This window comes from Sinohyriopsis cumingii, chromosome 15, assembly GCF_028554795.1.
Source record: "Sinohyriopsis cumingii isolate HCF-2022 chromosome 15, ASM2855479v2, whole genome shotgun sequence".
NCBI classification, from domain to species: Eukaryota; Metazoa; Mollusca; class Bivalvia; order Unionida; family Unionidae; genus Sinohyriopsis; species Sinohyriopsis cumingii.
This window is the reverse complement of record NC_142975.1, coordinates 76,027,945-76,050,430: the sequence shown is the minus strand read 5'-3', so window position 1 is coordinate 76,050,430 and position 22,486 is coordinate 76,027,945.

The window sequence follows — 22,486 nt, the reverse complement described above, 5'->3', positions numbered from 1 at the left end:
GTGTGCGCTTTAATTAGATTAATATGTGTCCTTTAAGTAGATACATGTGTGTACGGTAAGTAGACCAAATGTATCTACTGTAATAAGACTAAATGTGTGTGCTGTAAGTAGACTAAATATATGTTGTTTTTGATGTTAACAGACTGAATGTGTGTGTTGTAAATAGACTAAATGTGCGTGATGTAAGTAGATTAAGTACGATTTTGTAGGAAGACTAAAACTGCATTTTTTGTACTGTAAGTGGACTAAATGCGTGTTGTGTGTGTTGTAGTAGACTAAATGAGTGTGCTGCAAGTAGATTAAATGTGTATGTTGTAAATATACTAAATGTCTGTTGTGTGTGCTGTAAGTAGACAAAAGATGCGTTGAGTTTGCTGTAAATAGTCTACACATGTGTTGTGTCTTCTGTAAGCAGACTAAATATGTGTGCGGTGTGCTGTAAGTATACTAAATGTGTATTGTGTGTGCTGTAAGTAGACTAAATGTGTGTGATGTAAGTAGACTAAATGTGTGTTGTGTGTGCTGTAAGTATACTAAATGTGTCTGCTGTAAGTAGATTAAAATGTTTTGTGTGTGCTGTAAGTAGACTAAATGGATGTTGTGTGTTGTAAGTAGACTACGATTGTGTTGGGTGTGCTCTAAGTAGACTAAATTTGTGTGCGGTAAGTAGACTCAATGGGTGTCGTGTCGGTTGGTGAGAACATGCTTACAATATACAGCATCACATAACTCTCAGATATGTACTTAAGACTTGTATTGTGATATTCAACCTGGCAGATCCATGAGACATTATTCGTATCTAATCTAACTAATTCGCATTAAAAATAATGCATCGCGACACATTTGTTATTCACATTCATTATGTAAACATAATTTAGATATTAAATATTGTTTTTGTCGAGATCAAAGTCTAGTTGAATATGGTTCAAGTAGATTAATGCTGATAAAAACCATAACTTCTTGCAGGTGCTGGTCCCTGCGATTTCTGGGTGGGAGCCACAGAAGCTGCTAGCGGTGTTTGGTCAAGTTTGAACAGCAAGCCGATCTCAACTCTGGGTGGACTCTTTTTCCAGACTGGCGGGGATTTTGATGACAATGCTGCTAATGAGTGTGGCATCCTGGATGTTACAAAAAGTTTCTTCCTTTATGGATCAACGTGCACCAACTTGAAATGTTACATATGTCAGAGGAATAAGATCAATTAGTTAAAAATGTCCATCGGCTGGGAAATGAAAAGTACTAATTTATGTAAACATCTTATGAACATCGTATAAACATGAGGAATCACACACACACACACACACACACACACACACACACACAAACACACACACACACACAGAGTTCGTAAAATTAGAAACATTTAAAATTCCATATCAACAGTTGAGTCTGTTCTGCTACATCGTCACTATTGTCGGAAAATCCTGAGTTGAAAGTCACTTGACTTCAACTCATTTCCACACCTCTTAATCAATACCAGTTTGGGATTAAATTTAGTTTCAGGCAGAAGTATATATAATAATGAACTGTATATATCCAAACGTAAGATTTATCCAAGACAATTATCAGCTCTTGATCTTCTGTACAGCGAACTGAAACAACCTGTTGTAAATTGAGGATTTATCTCGGCTACGAGAGGGTACGTTTAACTATGATTACATGATTTTTGGCAATCTGATGAGTTTTTCTATTGTTATGAGTCTATGCTCTTAAAATAAGAAAAAGAAAGACAACCATCTTTGACAAATTTAAGAAATAATTTATTTTCCTAGTATACAAATTGAAAATGAGAAAAAAGAACTTACGGTATTACGAATTAAACCCAAAAGAATCTAAGAATTAGATCTGATACAAGTCCTAGTAATTTAAATTCCTGACTAGAACTCATGTCAAGTCCCGAAGAGATCCAAAACTGAAGGCGATTACGTGTCTGTTATAGATTATGGTGTGCTTATGTGTCAGCAGTCTCTTTCTGATTCACAGTAATATAAATCCGGGTTTGAATAAGTTATAAATTTCATTGAATATCTTTATCCGAGAATTTTATCAAGGCACTTTTTATTTCCAGCGAAAAAAATCAATTGATTTCAATAATTTGAAGAAAAGAAAATCAGCCCAAACTAGTCAAAACATAATACAACTTGAAGGTGCTAGATGTTAAAGCACGAATGACCAATCCTCACAATCACAAGATTATATAGTTATCTACTTGACTTTAGGTCACAATTAGCATTTTCAAAACCAAAACCCAATACTTAATGGAAAATGACCTTTCAGAATAATCTAATGAGCTTTGTTTATTTATAACACAATAACCTGTACAATTCACTTCGGAAATTCCAAAACCCTGTCCCAAATAAAATAATGAAGCTATTATTAGCTGCTTACATAAAATGAAATAAAACAAAATTACAAACAAAGACAAACAGGTCAAGCAGAAATGATTTTAATTTTGGACAAGGTCAAGTCTAATACAATGTTATATTAAAATAGGATGTAATGAAAAGAAATGTAACACTAACAAACAATTAAATTAAATATACATAACACCATATGCGAATTGTCTGCGTTCCTGTGTATGTACGCCAGCTTAGTAATGTAATTTTACATGGCATTAAACATGAAACACAGCAATTGTTGGATTTTTCGTTCTTATTTTACGTCTCAGCTTACTTAAAACAATCGTATATTGTAATAAAGGAAACACTATCCTGGTCGAATAAAAATCCTAGCACTAGCGCCAGCCACCGCCAACGCCGCCCGCCGAACAATTAAACAATGTCAACTACTGTACATACATATGTTGTATCAGACTCGAGCTGCCCCATGAGTGCATATATTCAACTTCCCTAAACACGTGATGTTGTATTTATTGCTTACCACCATCACCGATTAAGGTCTGAGGGTGTGGTTCAGATTAAAGTGTAAATTTAACGCTTGCGGTTCTTTTTATATTTTTGTTTCGGTTTTCACCTGGGCTTTTAAAAAACTGTTTTGTTAGTGGATTACTCATCTTTTATAAGCATAGCATGTATGCTGTTCAAGGGAGGTTGAAAGGTGTGCCTCCCATCAAGTCGATACGATAATTTTGTTCAGATTTCGTTAAATAAATTAAAAATGAAATGCAAAATTTCAAGAGCAATCCATAATCTACTTTCAACAGATCATGCTATAACTTTCATTTTATATATTGTTTGAACTAACTTGTTAATTCACATAACTGTTTGAAATCGACAATAACTGCAAATAGATGTATTGTCCGGAAGCTGATGAATACTAACACAGATGTATTAAATATACAAGACTCTTTTCAAATATGTTTTTGGCTCTCCAGATGTCAGTCAGTAATGTTGACACAGCCCACCTGCTGATTCACTATCTGCTGAGATTTGTAGGCATTTATTTCCCAACACAGATATGGAACTGGATTACATACCTCACTGCATGTGCGGAGAAATGTCAAAACATTCAAGCTGCCATGTATTTATATTGAGGAATGTTAAGCATGGGTGAGTGTATAATGTGGATTCGTGTTATTCTTATTAATATTTGCATCACTATCTTTCTGTCATTAGCAGATCTATAGGAATGGTGTACATCTTTCGTCTTTAGTACACCTGGTCATAAGGCCAAGGGAGCTTATGACAAGGTCCTGCGTCTGTACATTGTGTGCCTGTCCGTCAACAATTACTTTTTATTATTAATGGTCTATGCTTCTCAATCGGCTACCATCAAACTTGTAACATAGGTTGTATCGTGTTAGTCATATTTAATTTATACGGCGTAATTGTCACCAATCTGTGATTGAAGGTAGAGTTTTGACCTACCAGATCTTTGTCATATCTGAGGCTTTTGCTTGTCTGACTTGTTTCATGTTTACTAAAATTTAAGTTCCACACCTGACTTTGTTTACGAGTTAGTAAAGTGTCAATGTTTACTAAAATTTAAGTTCCACACCTGACTTTGTTTACGAGTTAGTGGCGTTTTCCAGTAAATATTAAACGGTCATAGGTCAGGTGACAGTCTCTATATAATGATGTGGTAACAAATGGGGCAGTCCTTTTGGAAATTCAGGCTGTCGAATGATGTACTTTTGTGTTCAAATGTATTTTGAGAGTAACATTTTATTTAAATTATATATTGGAATTACAATGTTGTCATCGACATTTTGGACTAAAGACTTCTTTAGTATTATTGTTAAGTCATTCAAAGACATTTTAGATTATATCATTATGCTCCATTATTAGTATTGGTAGATAAGCACATTTAAGGTTATTGAAATTCATTCAGAATATTCTACATTTTTGGACTTCTGATATAACATTTATGATTAATAGGGACTTAATTCTCAATACAGTAAGTGTATTTCGAATTTTCAGTTTTTATTTTAGGGAAATTAATTGTGTTTGTCGAATATTACAAAACGTGCTGGTTTTGCTTATTTCTGTTACTGAACTGAAGATCATAGATTCACAACAGAAATTTGGTGCCATTCCAATATCTGAATTTCTTTGAAGCAAACCGAGATCTTCCGTTTGTTTCAAACGTCTATATGCAAACTTTAAGCCACATAAGTCTCAGTTAGTTATCTGTTAAACAAATGCGGTCCTTATGAGAAAACGGAGACTTCATGAGGTACCCTCTGATGACAAGTGATGATTTTGCTATCAATTTTTTTCCGAAGACAGGAGACAGGAGACACAAAATCTCGCGCATGAAACTTCCTTGGCTGAAATATAAAAGTACTGTTGCTAAATACTATGGTCTCGCCACACTTGTCAAATGGTAGGAAACCTCAATCAGAAGATACCTAAGGCTCACATGCAACATATTCTTGCATTTGGCGAACCATTAGCAGAATAATGGTTATTTTCTTAAGACAAAGTAAGTCGATCAATATTTGTTGACCATACAGTGTTTGTCCGCACGATTTTTAGAAGCAATCCTTTGCGAAATATTAAACTAAAACCATAATAAAAGCTTCGATAACGTTTTCTTACGCTCTTTAGCTTTCTCAAATCTATCCAGACTGATCAAGGGTGAAATTTTATTTCTGGAATTTGCCAACGAGTCAACTCTTTATAGCGTTTAAATCTTCTGTCTATCACCGTGAAAATATAGGTGTCACGGAATTATGTATGAGTTATATCAATATGTATATGTTGTCAAAAATGTACTCGGGTTTCGTTGCCGCGTACAGCGTCACCCGAGGGTGGTATATTTTTTCGGCTCTAGCTATTTCGAAATACTGAGCGAAACTCAAACCATACAGCATGTGCGTACACCTTCTCACACACATATATACCTACTATCTTCCAACCTACTACCTACAATAAAATGCTTCTAAAAACTCCGACAAAGTAAAATAAGAACAACTCGAATGGAATTTGATCATAAAAGCCAGTCCGTACAAAAACACAAAGGGATAAAAACATACAAACAGTATAGCAGTAAATACATAGCACACATTGGACACCATTGATCCATTGGCCTGGATCACTTATATCATTAACTCCAAAAACCAGTCTGGGTTGAGGAGAAATGATACAATAGTTAGGCCGGTGTAGAAACCCTAGATCAAAATCTTTCAAAATGAAATCTCTAATATAAATAAAACAAACATACACACTATGCAGGTAAAAACAAATAAACATAAAACCTTTAAACTTTCGGAACTAGGGGGTCCGTCAAATGATGTTAATTCTGAGACGGACCACACAAATAAACCCTTTACGGGAGCAAATCTTCAGCTGTAGAGGTAATGAAATTTAAGTATTCTTTATTACTATTTGTTTTATATGACATAATTGTTTCATACTTTAGATGTTTTAGAATTTATTCTAAATTCTACAGAGAATCAATTCCTAGGTTATACAAAGCCATATTAGAAATACTATAGTCTGGTTGGAGTTAGCTATTTGTTTTAACTGAACAGACAAATTGAATTTAATTATACGCTGCATGCATTAAACGATTAATGTAATGGGTAACGAATTCACGTGGGCGCATGCGCAACATATATCAATGCAGAAGTACTTAACCGTGTCATGTGTACTACACGGTTTAGTTGTTATCATTTTATCTGCCTTATACATGGTTTGATGTGGAGTTACAGAACTCTGTGTGGTTTCATGTGACGTATACGCTGTGTCTGGTGACGTTGGTTCGGAAGGGTGTACGATTTTGCTCGATGCGAGGGACCAGGGCTTCGCGACGATCGGGTCTGTGTTAAATGTGAGGGCTCTCGACGGATCCTTCAAGAGACTGAGATGGGTGGACCGTGCGTGAGCGCTTCTCTGGCCATTGACTAGAGCGAGTGGAACCGGAGTTACATCGTGGACGTCAAATGGGCGCCACGATAATTATATATATTATGTGTTCCATGTTGTTATTTTCACTACTGCTATCTGAGCAAATTTACATGCATTTCAATATCGTTATATGAACCATACATTCAAATTTACATGGATTTGAATATCGTTATATGAAAGATACATTAAAATTTACACGCATTTCAATATCGTTATATGATCGATACATTAAAGACTTTCTTTATATTGGGGTGTAGATCATATACTTTTATTTTGTTGATCGGTGATAGGACTTAATTCAAGTTTGTTTGAAATTACATTTGTTTAATTAATGTTTGAGTTTTTTCGTTGAGTTATTTGTTGTTGATAGTTCCATGTTAGGAACCTTATAATTTTCCTTATCTTTTTGTTTATAATGGTGTCAGATTTTGTAAATATTTATTTGCGTTTATAAATAAATATCTTATTAACGCAGTTGCTTTGAGTGTCTTCCCTAATCCAGTCCCAACCCGGCTTCATCTTGTGACAATAGGGATTTTGGACAGTGTTCATCAAACATTGAAGAATACTAGTCGGTTATATTGCATTGACAAAGTCATGCATTGGGAGGATGGTCCTGATTTGCTGTTGTTTTTTTTTTAAGAATCTTTGGGTATTAGTCCTTTTGATTTCTGAGATAATGCCTTTAGGTCATTGAAGTTATAAAAAATGGAAACTTTTTTTCAACCGAAGATTTAGACATTAATGTTCTTGATGTTGTCTCTGATTTGAAATATTAGTTGTCAATGAAGTGAAGTAGCAAGAAATAATATTTACTCTACTGATTCAAAAAGAAATTAAAATATGACAGAACAAAAAAGTAAATAAATTTTCGGCCTGGTGATAAAGTTACGACTTTCGTGCAACACTTCAATATACTGTTCGTGCTAAATTGCATGGTCCTTATTCAATTGAAAAGAACTCCAGATGGAATTTATCAATTTAAAATGATGCCCGTTGGCATGACAACTTTTCCGTCAACATTCCAGTTTTTAAAGAGCTTCTAAACCTTTTTTCTACAGAAGGGTAATATTTAAAAGACTCTCGGAAATTTTGTGATTGAATCAGTGATGCAACTCTGACAATTACATTAAGTAAAATGAATTCTGCCTTGTTTGTGTAACATTTGGATACATATTGTGGGACAAGGTAAAGTTAAAGACGTATAAAGTATCGTTAAGGCCATCTCTGAATTCCCAGAGCTTGTTAATGAAACGCAACTGAGGGAAAATTCGGGTATGGCTTGATGCTATCCCTTAAATGTGTAACTAATTGCTGATCACCTGAAAAATTTGTTGAGCAGGAAATATAAGACTCGTTGGTTTGACACATATTAAGATTCTTTTGAGAAATTAAAGGCCATATTTAATAGTGCACCAGTTCTTTCAATATGTATCAGTGTGATCCATTTGGACTCATTTCTCTGCGTCATGTAGCCTTATATTTTTCTATGTTTTCTGTCGTATGTGTTAATCGCAGCTTTAAACGACGCTTCAAACATGAAAATGAAACCTTTCATTATTGCCACAAATCCCTCATTGTTCTATAAAAGTTCTGAAAATGCCAGTAATTGCGTCCTCGTTTAATTGTTATCAAAAACAGTGTAGTGCCAAAGAACAAGATGTATTCTCACTAATGAAATTAAAAGTTTATTCAGTTTGGCCTTTTGGGTCGGTAATATATATATATATATATATATATATATATATATATATATATATATATATATATATATATATATATATATATATATATATATATATATATATATATATATATATATATATATATATATATATATATATATATATATATATATATATATATATATATATATATATATATATATTGATTTCAAAGTATTTTTTCGATTATGCTTGAGTATGTTAACTTGGTATACGGAAGATACGGTGATCAATTCATTAAAACCGTTCGATCTACAGATGAATGATATCAGCAGTTCCTCACAGTTCAAAACTTGCAAATCACTTTTTCATTCAAGACTTTCACATATGTCCAATGACTATTGTACAAGCAACATGTCCAGATAAGCACAATGCAGCTATGTATATACCATTTCCAGCTTACCTGATTACACCCTTGATCGTAATCTTTCAAAGATTGTATTATACATTTTAATCTTTGTTCTTAACTTTGCAATGTCCATTGTCCTTTTACAAATCATTTTATCTGTGTAATTTCTCATAGACTCGTTTCAGGTTCGTCAAAACTGATTTATTGTAAAATACGCATTCTCGATTAATGCATACCAATTTTGTCAGATGAACGTGCATTAGCGATTAGGTGGTCTATTGTGGTATTGTTGCGATAACCTTCACTTAGAGGATGCTAAAGTATAAGTAAAGACAGCTTGTCGTCGACGTGTAAATTACCTTGATGATGTTGTTCTGCACAGGACATATTGTTATTCATCTAGCAAAACTGTTAGCTGACTTAAAGCTTATCTTGTATTTTGTTGGACAAAGTATTTGTTTTTATCTCGTTGCTGTATTTTCATTGGTTGTTCATTATTATATTCAAAATTTCTTACCACTATGTGCTGAGTAGTAAGTTAACATTGCCTGTCAATCAATAACATATGTAAACCAGCTGTTCCACCACCTTTTAAGATACGAAAGTAATTGGTTTTACAACACACAGTTATTTTAAGCTTTGTCTGAGGGTATATAACAAAGAAAGATAAACAAAAGCCGCTAAGATGCATATCGATAAACATACTTGAATCAAAGGTACCACACTGTCAATAAGTTGAGATTATTTAGTAAGTATTAGGATATTTCATAGTTACAATTTAAGAGGCAGCTCCAAATTAAAAAAAAAACTTTGAAGATACTAAATGCGCAATCAACTAATTTCCTCACAACGTGGTAACACTTCACAAGGTCTAAGAATGTCAATAAACGACCTTAATATGAGTCATGTCATTCCTATTGCCATGTCGGACCTTCTTTTGAATCTGACAAACATGTCACTTAACCAGTATTCGTTTCGTGTGGTAAAATGAAAACATCTCGAGAAAAGCGAAATAATGTCCAATCAACATATTATGATCACAAGAATAAAGTACACTCATCTATTTTTGGTAATAACATCTTTGATCCAATTAATGACATTGTTCATTTATTGTAATTAGTGTGCTTGAAAATGCAAACTTATCAGCAACAAAGAAACCAGTTATCAATTTAATTGCTAATATTGTTTACATATTTTCCGATGGCTGCATGATACCTAGCTAAAATTTATCAAGGATTAATCTGTGATTCATATTTCACTTTATTGTCCAAACTATCCAGCATTTCAATGGACACGTTGTTTGCGTATCATCCATGACACATACAATCTTTACATTTGACAATTGGCTCTAGATTTAACTGACTTAGAATTAACAAATAGTTTACATGCACTTCCAACGCGTTTCACATCGATGGTTTTTCAGTGAAACGTTTACACTTTATCTCTTTGTACGATCCAATTGAAATATCATTCGTAGATCCCTTTTGGAAACTCATTATTAGAATTTCATAAATATTTCTTCGCTAAATGGGGCTAGTTTTGTCTTCAATCTATCCCAATCTTAAGTGAATTGAGACGTATCCAGTTTAGGAGAATTTAAATACCCAAAAAGGAGCTGAAGGTGATGAAACTGTTTTAGAGAAACAATATGAAAATAGTGTGAACGAAAATGGTGGTGTAGTGGACAGTGATATAGATGACAAATAAAGATTTTCAATCGGTTATAACACAGAGGTAGCTCAGTTAATTGCTAGTTTATAAGACATTTCGATGAGATTTGTTACAAGAACAGGGAACGGTTACATCTTGGGCTTGCAATGAATGAAGAACAGTAGTAATGCTAGAGCACTTTACTGTGAAAGTCTCGTCATAGTTCCTATAACGAGGAAAATTGAACATTGGAATAACGCCAGCTCCTACAACAATATTTGATTACACATTTTGTAGTGCCCAGGTGTAAAATGATTCATTGTATCGCATGTGTACTCTCTTTTTGCCACTCATTCTCCTGATCTTCATAATCGTTTGAATATTCTTCTCGTAACACTGCTTGTCTTGAGAGCCCGTCATATCCGCTTTCGTTAAGCATTCCGATTTGCCAGATGTCCAGTGTATTAGCTTGTCGAATCTTGAAACTTTCAACCCCGAGAAGTTACGAAAATAGCTCTATGCATATATTGATTTTTTAGTTTAAACTCACTACTGATTTGTCTTTGTGTCAAATAGCATTACATTCTTGTTTTTAGTGTCCAAATGTATTTTTTTTCAAAAATCGATGCTTTCTTGCCTGAGTTGGTTTAAGAGTACTCTTGGTTTTACAAAATGTAACGCGGTTTCGGTTGTCAAAGTTTTTACATATACCAATTTGAGTTTTTGTAGATTGTCACAAATTTTTGCTCTTTAATTATGCATGTGATTGACTCTTGTAAATTATTTCTTGGCTGTTTAATTTGTGACCACTCTTGATTTATGTTTTAATAAGTACATGAACATTTAAGATCGCAGCAAATTTCTCTTAAGCAGTATTCCATTTTTCCCTTGTCAAGGTCCTTGTTTTGGTATAGCCCCACCGTTTAGAATGTTAGTAAAAGAAACGGTTCAAATAGTGCCGGGAGTACTAGATGTATAAATATTCCGAGTAAGACAAGGAACAGAAAATCCATTTATAATAGATACTCTTTTCAGCTATATACAACATTTGTCAATTTGTTTTCAAGAGTATGACCAAATTCAGATATATTCTAACTATTAAAATGCATTTGGTTGAATAAAAAGAACAGTTAATGCAGACAATGCGTTACTATTTGCTGCTGTGATTCTAATTCTGTTTCCAAGAACTTCTACCTCTGTTTGAGAAACGATGTAGATTCTCCAGGGAAGTTGATACGTATTTCAGTTTGAGAAGTTTATGAGGTGAATCCAGATCAGTGCATTAATCAGCATACTCTCTCCACATATTTAAATTTTGAAACAAGCAAATCATAATTTTAATTATCTTAAAATGTTCTTGTATCACACGTGATTTTGACAAGATTTAACCCATCCAAAATCGTAAAAACGTATAAGCTGTCTTTTGATACAGACATTATTGATTTTGTGTCAAAAGTACGGAATACCTCTAACACATTATTTTATTATATTTCTTTCTCGGTGGGCACAGTCTGCATCAGAAACGTAATTACAATTTCTAATTTAATTGTAGTCCCAAATCTCTCATTATTTATCTGCTACAAACAAACACAACCCTCAAAAAAAGAAGTAACTTCTGTATTAAAAATAACCAATGTACCATAACTCCCGTTATCTGTAGACTTTAAACTCCTTTCTCTATGCGATAAGTTTATTTTTTGAAGAACAGTTCATTTACTTTGAGCAATCAGAGCCCACCCTCCACATCCAACTACTACGTCACTAAATATTTATCCAGATATACTAGTCCTCTCTGTTGGGTATATATTTATTAATTTATACTCTAATTTCAGGAGCATACTTTGCATTTATACAAAGATATCCTGTTTTGTCATGTGTAAATCTCAAATCAGCTTGCCTACCGAAGGTGTTTGTTATGCGCATTGCACCTTCTTCTTCGACCTTACTCCATAAGTAGTTAGAGGTGGAGGATGGGAATGAGCGCGTGGTTGAGTTAATTTGGGCTCTTGTGCATGGAGCTGGTTGTTACATATTGTTATTCGCAGCACGGACTTGTTGGGAGGTTGTCGTTGGCTGCATGTATTACGGCGTCGGGACATACGCGCATGGCTATACACGTGGGTTTCTTTTGATTTTGGGGAGGGGTTGAATTTATGGCTGTGTGGAGTTGTCATGGTAGCTAGATGATAAATATATTTTGTGACGACAAATCTGTACTTGGAGGTGTACGGTGGGAAAATATACGCATGCTTATCGATTAGGGACGTCGTGCAACGGAACTTGGTGATACATATCTTAAAGGACAAGTTTAATTCCTACTTGGAATAAATATATTTCAATTTAGACATTATTCCTTGTACATACAGAAAACCCCTCCCTTCTCATCACTGTTATCAAAATTGATAATTTTCGGCGGTTTAAATATGCTAATATTCCATTTCCTCTGGGGATAGACAGTTGTGGACATTTACTACTTTGAACGACTTCCTCAAAGAGTTATAAAGCTGTACTAATGAATTATTTCCTTTCATTACTTCATTTGAATCGTAATTGTTAAAGTGCTATCTTATCCAAGGAGGGAATTGTTAGATAAAACTTTAAATAAATTGGATTGCTTGATTTGTCCCAAAGTGAAAAACAGGAAACAAAAATAATGTGCAAATTACACTAATTTAAAAGTATTGAGTCATACCATACGTGCTTTGTTCAAGTCCATAATAAAGGTATATACCACGCTTTTGGAACTTTTTACAGTTCGAAATGTAGTTATCTTAAAGTAATGAAACTGGTAGTTTTGCGACCACATGTGATGTGGAAGTTTTAGCTCTTTCCTTTCGTTCAGTCATGTGGCAACAGTGAACTGTTTTGTATGCTTTGTGAATGTTAAGATGGGTAATTTAACTATGTCTCATACAGCAATATTCATTCCACCCTATGAAGTTTTCCATGATTGTAAATAGCGTTAGTACTAGACCATCTTGTGAATATATCCACTTTACACAGATAAAAAAATAAATAGATTAAAAATGAAAGAACGAAAATTAAATACATAAAATTAGAAACCTGAATTTTCAATCAGTGTTAATGCCTGAAATTTAATTTTGCCAAAGGCTGATCGAACTGATCGACAGAGTGTTATGTCTAGCTATAACTCTTAACACTGATCATCATAAATGTCGCTTGCTACTTAAGGCGACAGGTGTTTGCGCCTATCATATATTAGTACCAGCAATGACCATGGTTATCCTTCTCATCACCATTACCTTCTTCAACAACCATTACCGTCCCTTTTCATCACTTTGTACATGTGTTCCTCCCATATTCTTTGAAGTATATTCGTTTCTACACGAGCAAATTGTAACGTTCATGTGAACTGAATAACAATGATTCCCTTCTTTCATGGCTAGGTCTGAGAGCTGACTGAGTTCAAAGTTCAAAGTTCAAAGCACATATTATATATTGCTTGTTTTAAAAAATATATATTGATAGGATTGTTTAATCCAATACACCAACCTGCATACCTGTACAAAGATGAAGGATATACCAAAATAGGGATATAACCAGCAAAATACAAAAGCAAAATGACTTAGAGGATCCAGAAGAACTTCATTCACTGTAAAATATGTCTACTACGGAAATCTGGAGCCTTCAGAAACACCTCAATGAGTCTAGCTCTTAACCATCTAGTGAAAATATTGGATTCATGAATTCACTTAACCTAACGTATATGTGATGTATCGATGTTCATACTAAAATAAATTTGATTGCGTCTGTGTTGATTCTAGAAGTTAATACATTGCATCCATGTTCAACTAATAGTAAATACATGTTTAGACTGACCATATAATTATTTACATTTTCGTTTCTTATGCCGTGCTTAGGAAGACAAACGTTAACCCATCTTTCTAAGATTTAAGCTACTCAATTGATTTTCGTTTTGGCAGATAAACAATATATTTTAATCGCATAAAATAGAATGTACCTTGCAAGATTAATACACTCAAGTTTGATGCAAAATATTTAGAAATTTATAAACGTATTTATGACACCATATCTGTGCCACAAATAATGTATACAATATCTAGGCGACGAATGGACACCTGGCACAACTTATCTAGGCGTCAAATCAAGAACCAGCATAATTAATTTTACCTTCAATTGATAGTCCGCATGACATGTCTGGGCGGCGTATAGTCAACCTGGAAGACACTAATAGGAGTCAAACCCGGGTTAACCCACAAAACGTGCATGCCTAGGCCTCAATTTGTATATTTATTGTCTAGATCTAAACTAGTGCTGTGGGTTTCTTTACGCACACACTCTTACAACTAATTAACATCAACATTTAATTGAATTTCTTTACCCACCCCGAGTGGCCGAGTGGTCTAAAGCGCTCTCCGTTACGGTCTGCGCTGGTTCGAGTCTCGGATTCAGCCAATGTGGATATGTGAGAAAGCTTGCCAGTAGCTTCTCGTGGGTCGGTGGTTCTTTCCGAGGTTTTCCTGGGTTCTTCATCCACCATTAATACTGGCCGCCATGTATAGCCCATCGTGTGCTGAATAATAGCGTTAAACCCAACAACAACAACAACACCTTGTCTTATAACTAATTATAGGAAACTTTGATAATTGTTCGCTAGTCCAACTTCAAGCCTATTGTTTCGCTCTTGCAATGCATTAAAGTCAGTTCAATGACTTTTATTTAATCAATTATAAAAAGGATGTTATATTTAAATTTGTAGTTTTTTTGCTTATAATAATGTTATGTTCAAAGCAATCCGTCAATATCAGATGCTGTAAATCATTCCTAGAAGGCAAACTTTATAATAACAAAAAATACAAAAAGAACTGACTTAAGATGTAGCACTTTCTTTAGGTTGAATCTATTGTGAAATAATTACTGAGACGTCATATATTCACTCTCGATGGCTCAGATGTTGGAATCTGGAATAGACTTGCGAAATCAGGAGAAGAAAATAAAAGACCTTGGATCTGCGACTCATTTTACGATAGCACGTTTCATTACCATGGCACTGAAGAAAAAAGCTGAAATACAAAGGTATGATTTCCCCGTGAGTGAGAAATTCAACTGACAAATTATTGTCGGCGATTTCTAGTTATTGTGATTGAAGGGAAACTACAGTGAATAAAGAGAATAAATATGAGCAGCAAACACTATTGTTGAATGCTCTATGTAGACCTATCATACAAATATTTTTTTGTCAGGTAGCTAACACTACTCCTCGAAGGTAACATCAGTGCTTGACTAAGAGACTCTATAAAATATGAATATCCTCTAAACTGTCTTTCTTTGACAACACACAAGCCATGCATAATCATCAGTAAGAATACCTATAACATTTTATGTTACGCTAAATAACTTAGTACCAATACATTTATATAGTCTGTTGTGTTTGGGTTCAACGCCACTTCTCAGCGGAAGCTACTGGCAAGCTTTATCACATCTCCACATTGGCCGAGACTCGAACCCACTTAGACAGAGGTGTCATGGCAGTGATCGGCAATAGCGAGCAGTTTCGACCACTCTCTTGCCATATTCCCCGCACCCCTCACCCTCCGAATTTCCCATTAACCTATAATAAAATATTTTGGTTTTATTTGCATTTCTTTTCAATGCGCAATTTGTCACAATATTAGTACGAAGGATTTCAAGTTATGTCATTAAATGGTAGGTAACCATAGCTATTGAATATATAAAATTTAACAGTAACGTGCCTTAGCAGGAAAGAGACGAAATAAATACGTACATTATTATAGCTTATACGGATTCGCCATCTACACACTTACTCTTACATAGAGAAAGCAGTTACTGCGTCGCATGATGAGTTTTAGAGAGTAATTTAGGTTAGATGGCACGATAATTTGGTTGAAATGATGTGCTAAGAGCTAATGATCCAGGCTTCGGGCATTAGTGATATGGACATGAAGATTTGTAAAATAAAAAGGAACCAAAGGAAATAAAAGCAGGTTAAAGTTAAACAACCATTTTTAGAAATATGCATTCTACTTCAAATTTCTGCAGTAGGTATATACGAAAGAAAACAGGTTTGAATTTGGCATAAAATACTTGATCATTACCTGTCCCCGTGTAAAAGCGAAATATATTCTATGTGCCCATGTCTCTGTTTGTAAATTCAATCGTATAACTCAACGTCGAAATATCCTCAGCAGCAATGCATGCATCCTAAATGTAAACAAGTTCATATTGCCACGAATGCAAGTGATTTTGAACATATTTCAATTTTCTCCTCGTAGAATGTTTATGTCATACTATACTCCTTCTAACTTTTAAAATGTCAGCTTGATGAATGATATGATACTTTTATTTAAAATAGTGTCCGGTTACAATTAAACTATTGACCTTTCCTGTTTACCAAACCTGAAATATCTTTACCGTTTCAACTACCGTCGTATGTATTCAAATATCAGCGCTTCGGTTTCTTGCTTCCCTTCAATAGACAAACAAAAATCAAATCAAAAGAACCCAACCTCTCTCACCCCCACCCTCACAAACAATTAAGTAGGCAATAATGTTTCATGCTAGTGGTGTCCTACAAAAAATACAGTGTTTCTGTTAAATCTTATTGAAGACCTTGTACGGTGGATTTATTATTCAGCTGTGGTAAACGTGAATATTAAACTATAAGGCAACTCAATAATTATGCACATATGTGAGATTTTGAGGCCTATATAAGTATTTCTTTCGAAAGCAAACAGCAATATTCCGTGGCTGTCCTTGCTCATCTTGATAAAGACGTAAGTGTGGTCATCTTGATAAAGACGTAAGTTGGTCTTCTTTCTTTCAAATTTAACCAATAGAATATGAACAGGAAAAAAATAAATAGTGATAAATTTGATCATGAATTAACTAAGAATCTATATACATTAGTATTTAAATGTTGTTTAAATGAATCAAGTTTATAATGCCATAAGCAGATAGTTAAACATCAAAACATGTTGTTAATTCTGCCAAAGGTTTGGGCTACTTTTATTCATTGGATGACGCTAGATGGGACAAACTATTTATCAGCTTTGTTTACTAATATTATTGATTGAGTTTATATTTATACCGTTATAATAGCAATGTTCTATCTTCTTGCTATTTCGTTTAAGTGTATACTGATAATTCCATACACTAAAAACACCAGTTCTATTTACAATGATATACTTAAACTGTTTAGAACTTGAAATAGGTGCCCCCATTTATTATACTTAGTAAAGTAGTGTTTATCTTACTATAGGATTGAATTAATTACTATAAATACCATATTACAACAATATTTCATTACTTGCTACAATACGTTATAAGGTTTTACAATATTGCTACTTGTCAAACTATATATTTCACCACAACCAAGACGTATACAGGTGAAGGCATGGTCTTAATTTGCAGAGATCAAGAATCATGTTAACTAAAAGGAACGAAATTCTTTCTGCAAACAAACACACACCCATTTCAACACAAATATTAAATTCATTAAAATCAGTCAACTATAAATGATACTAACGTAATTGCTATACTGGAAATTTGGGACAGATGAACATAAATATAAATATTTGGAAAACAGTGAAGCATAAAGTACACCATTAACAGCATGCCAAATATTACTATCCGATTAATCGATGCCTATATGGCAGAGTAATGATGTAATAAGAATTAAATCATAATAATAAAGCATTGTCACACACCAGGGATGTAACATCATAACTTGACCGAAAGAAACAAACGATGTCGCACACCTGCAAGAGGTTGGCTTCAGGATGATATTTTCAATCGCTGTGAGCTGAAGGGTCCAAATACGAACTAAAACCACAAATAATGTTCCTCTAATCAAACTACCGAGGACACATTTACGAAACTAAAATTTCACTCTTAACTGATTTTCCTTTCTTCACATCAGTAAGATTTTTTGATACGCTGAGCAGTATTTCATAACGCGTGCGAGGAAACATGAGCCTAAGGCCTAATTAATTATTATTATCTCAAATGATTAATTAAATATACGTGAGAATTGTTTATGTTAAGAAATTAAGGAGAGGTCATTTTATGAAACTAATCCATGCAACCATAAAGACCAATGCTTACTGCACATTATGTCGCGTGCTTCTAATAATCGGCTAATTACTCTGTTTGAGCAAAATCTTTCCATCACTGATTCCCATACTAAAATAAGTAATATACTAAATCTAACAAATCTACTGAAGGACGCGTAAATCGAAATAACACATAACCTAAGTTTATTACAGAATATTACGCAATAGCCAGTGACAATGAGTCAGGAAAAATCAAGGTGTAGCAAGAATAAAAAATGTATATGATTGAGTAAAGACACAACAAGATTAATAAAGCATAAGACCATGGTGAAATATAGATATCACAAGACTGATAAGCTATATGTATATGTTGAATCATATGGATAAGTATAGATACATCAAGAATGATGATCTGTAAGTATATACTGTGAATATAGATATATCAAGAGTGAAAAGCTGTAAGTATCTGGTGAAGTACAGATATATCAAGAATGAAGCTAAATGAACATGGTGAAATACATATATATCACGAATCAAAAGCTATATGTGTATGGTAAGAAACAGACATTTCACTAATGACAAAAAATAATAATATGGTGAAATATATATGTATCTTGAATTACAAGCCGTAAGTATATAGTGAAATATCATCAAGTATATACTGTGAATATAAATATATCAAGAGTGAAGAGCTATACGTATCTGGTGAAACATATAGTGCAGTACAAATATATCAAAAAGGATAAGCTATAAGTATATGGTTAAATGTAAATATATCAAAAATGGTAAGCAATAGGTATATGATACATATATAAAGAAGGACAAGCTATACATATATGGCGAAGAATAGATATATCTTCTCAGTATCTACTACAGACACCTCAAAACGTTAAAAACACGACGGCTGCTCTAATTATTCTTTGAGTGCGAAGTACTTAGTACATCCCCCCACCCCCGCTGTATAACCCTTACTGGCTAACTTAAACAGTTCGATCCATAATCAAGCACAAAATCTGTTCTGTACGGTACATTTCGTAGACTGGCTCCTTTCCATGTAACCCTCATCTTCCAACACTCGTATTCTTATTGTTCCCATTGTTTAAACGGACTCAGATGAGCAATATTCTTGTGAATAGCAGGGCCCACGTAGGTGGGACGAATTGCTCTTTGACCTCAGACACATGCACTCTGCTATATCATTCAAAAACTGGTATTAAAACCCAATTATTACGACGCCAAGATCAGACATAAAAACTTAATGTTTACTTCCAAAATTATTTTCAGCATGTTTATGTATTCTAATTTCATGGTATTCGTTTTTTTTGTAATATTGTCATAATGTATTTTTTATGTGATGCGTCATCTAATATTGTAAATCGTCTTAAGATTAGGAACTGCATTAAGTCCACACTATTATTATTATTATTATTATTATTATAAGAACGAAAAGCTATAGGATATTGTTAACTATAGATATATCCATTTATCAAGAATAACTATCTGTAATCATATGTGGTGTAGAATGTATATATATATCAAACATTCTGAGATGCGTCGTTATATAAATCTACATGTGCTTGAAACTTATTCCGCACATAAGGAAAAAACAATTACATTCATTATTCAGGTTCAACCAGGCTAATTAAACTAGCCTGGCTGAGTCAAGAAAATTACCCTTTTCTAAACTCTAACATAAGTTAAAGATCGTTGCAATTTTATAAAGTTAACATTACTTTCTGTCTTACTTTCGATTGTAACTACGGGGTCCAAAATAAGTATTTCCTCTGTTATATATTTGTGTACACTTCTGGATTAGTTTTAACATATTGGTATCAATAATAATGTGTGTCCTAGAAGGCACGCCGTACTAACTTAATTTCTGCAATAAAACTATTGAAATATCATATTATTCAAACTTCAATATCTTTCAATACTAAAATACTCCAAACCAAACCGTCGTTGATACCTGTGCTTATGTGTAAAAGCATCACGTGAGCTATGACATTTTTTGAAGGTACATGTGTTTGAAACTTGTATCACCCGTACCAAACCTATGGAATCAACTGCGGCTTTGATTATTGGGGTTCTTAAACCAAACTAGTAGAAACCTGAGATTGCATGAACCTAACCTTTTCTTAGCCTCACTTCAATTAATATTAGGTTCAGCTTTGTAAATAAGTTTACTGAATTTTTACTTATCATTATCAACTAATCAGATTCGTCCGAACCCGTATACTCCTACCGCTCGCCTATTTCTAAACTGGTTCCGAAATGCATATAATTAGTACTATGATTTATATACGTGGTCTTATGTCGCACATAATTTCCGTGTATAATAGCTGCATTTACTTATTCAAAATTGAACTCTGAAATGTACTGATTCCGATATATGTCTTATGACCTGTGTCCACCAGTTCCCAACAATGTCCGTTTCGTGTCTCTTCCAGGTGCATCATGAAGCTTTTACAAGTCGGATTTCTATGTATGACATTGTCTGCTTTCGTCGGCGGAGTCTTTTCACAACAATATGGTTTCCCTGGAGGATTTGGAGGATTTAGTGGTATTTTTGGTATGTTTTCTACGACTTAAAACTCATCTATCGAAAGTCTTCTCCAGACCGTAACCACCCCATCACCCTTTCTAAACCAATTTTATTGCCTCTGATTTGGTGTGAGGTTAATTTGGGATGTATTAATTACCAAACATTGAAACTACCAAATAAAAACAAATAAATGTCTCATCCATATGTTATCCTGTATTTTTCCTACGAGTTAATTTAAAGTATTATATATTCTTGTTAGGTGTTCTTATCTCTAATCAAATTAATTTATGATAATTTGTAATTATTGGCTACTCATTAATATGCCTGTGTTTTGGATTATTTTTAATCCTTTGTCTACCAGCTATTCTCTTCTCCTGCTTGCTGACATAAACTAAATTACTTCTATCCAAGTTTGTCCACCATCTTGATAATTTGTCTTTCAACAAACGCTATATTAATCATTATATGCTCTCATCACTAGTAACATTGTATCGAGATGCTATTTAAAACTTCTGATAGAATTTGTAAGCCCATGCTTGTTTAAAAAACGCACGTGAATATTATAATATCCTAGAGTTTACCATCCGTCCATCCGCTGCTCTCATGCACTAATGTCACGCAATGCCGAGTTAATACAGTCTTTTTTAATGCTATGAATAATAGCATGTTTTACTCTCTATTGCAATACCAAGAAGGACTAAATATCAAATTTCCAAGAGTGCAATCATAGGAACATTTTGAAATACTTTTGATTCCTAGGAAAAGACACTTATCAATGTTGAAGATTTGGCTCAAACAATATGCATACACACAACTGAACCATAGAGTGTGGTTACATAGTTTATATTTATAGGAAACCTTACATGTTTATATGTAACAGGTTTCATCTTAAGAGACTTTATTCTTTGTACGTTATTGATGGAACAAAAGGGATCTTTAGAGCCTAAACTGAAACTGGTTTGGATTAGATTCATAATGATTAGCTATCGCTGTTGATCCTGTTCTGCCATGTATTTATAATATTACACTCTGCTTTAGAGTGATCATAAATTAACGACGTACTTTCAGACCCATCTTTTGATGTCACATATAGTATAAAACAATATACGACGTACTTTCAGACCCATCTTTTGATGTCACATATAGTATAAAATAATATACGACGTACGTTCAGACCCAGCTTTTGATGTCACATATAGTATAAAACAATATACGACGTACTTTCAGACCCATCTATTGATGTCACATATAGTATAAAACAATATACGACGTACTTTCAGACCCATCTTTTGATGTCACATATAGTATAAAATAATATACGACGTACTTTCAGACCCATCTTTTGATATCACATGTAGTATAAAACAATATACGACGTACTTTCAGACCCATCTTTTGATGTGACATATAGTATAGAACAATATACGACGTACTTTCAGACCCATCTTTTGATGTTACATATAGTATAAAACAATATACGACGTACTTTCAGACCCATCTTTTGATATCACATATAGTATAAAACATATTTGTATGTATATCTATACTGTGCAGTTGACTCTTGTCCGCAATTGACGATTGAGGCCCACCTGATTACTCGCAACTTTTTTGTCTTGTTTGTAAGGTATAAATATGTTCTTGTGTTCAAGGTCCAGTGTTTTTTTTTTCTATATAGAAATTATGATTGTGACAGAAGCAATTTGCTTACTAATTCGATTGAAAAATAACAATCATCCTGGATCTGTTATTGTGTCTTTGTTTATATATAAACATTTTTTTTCTTCATAATTATTCATTCCTAATCGTAACAGCTGTCAGATGGAATCATTCTTTTCGTTCTGCTCATTTGAAAGGAT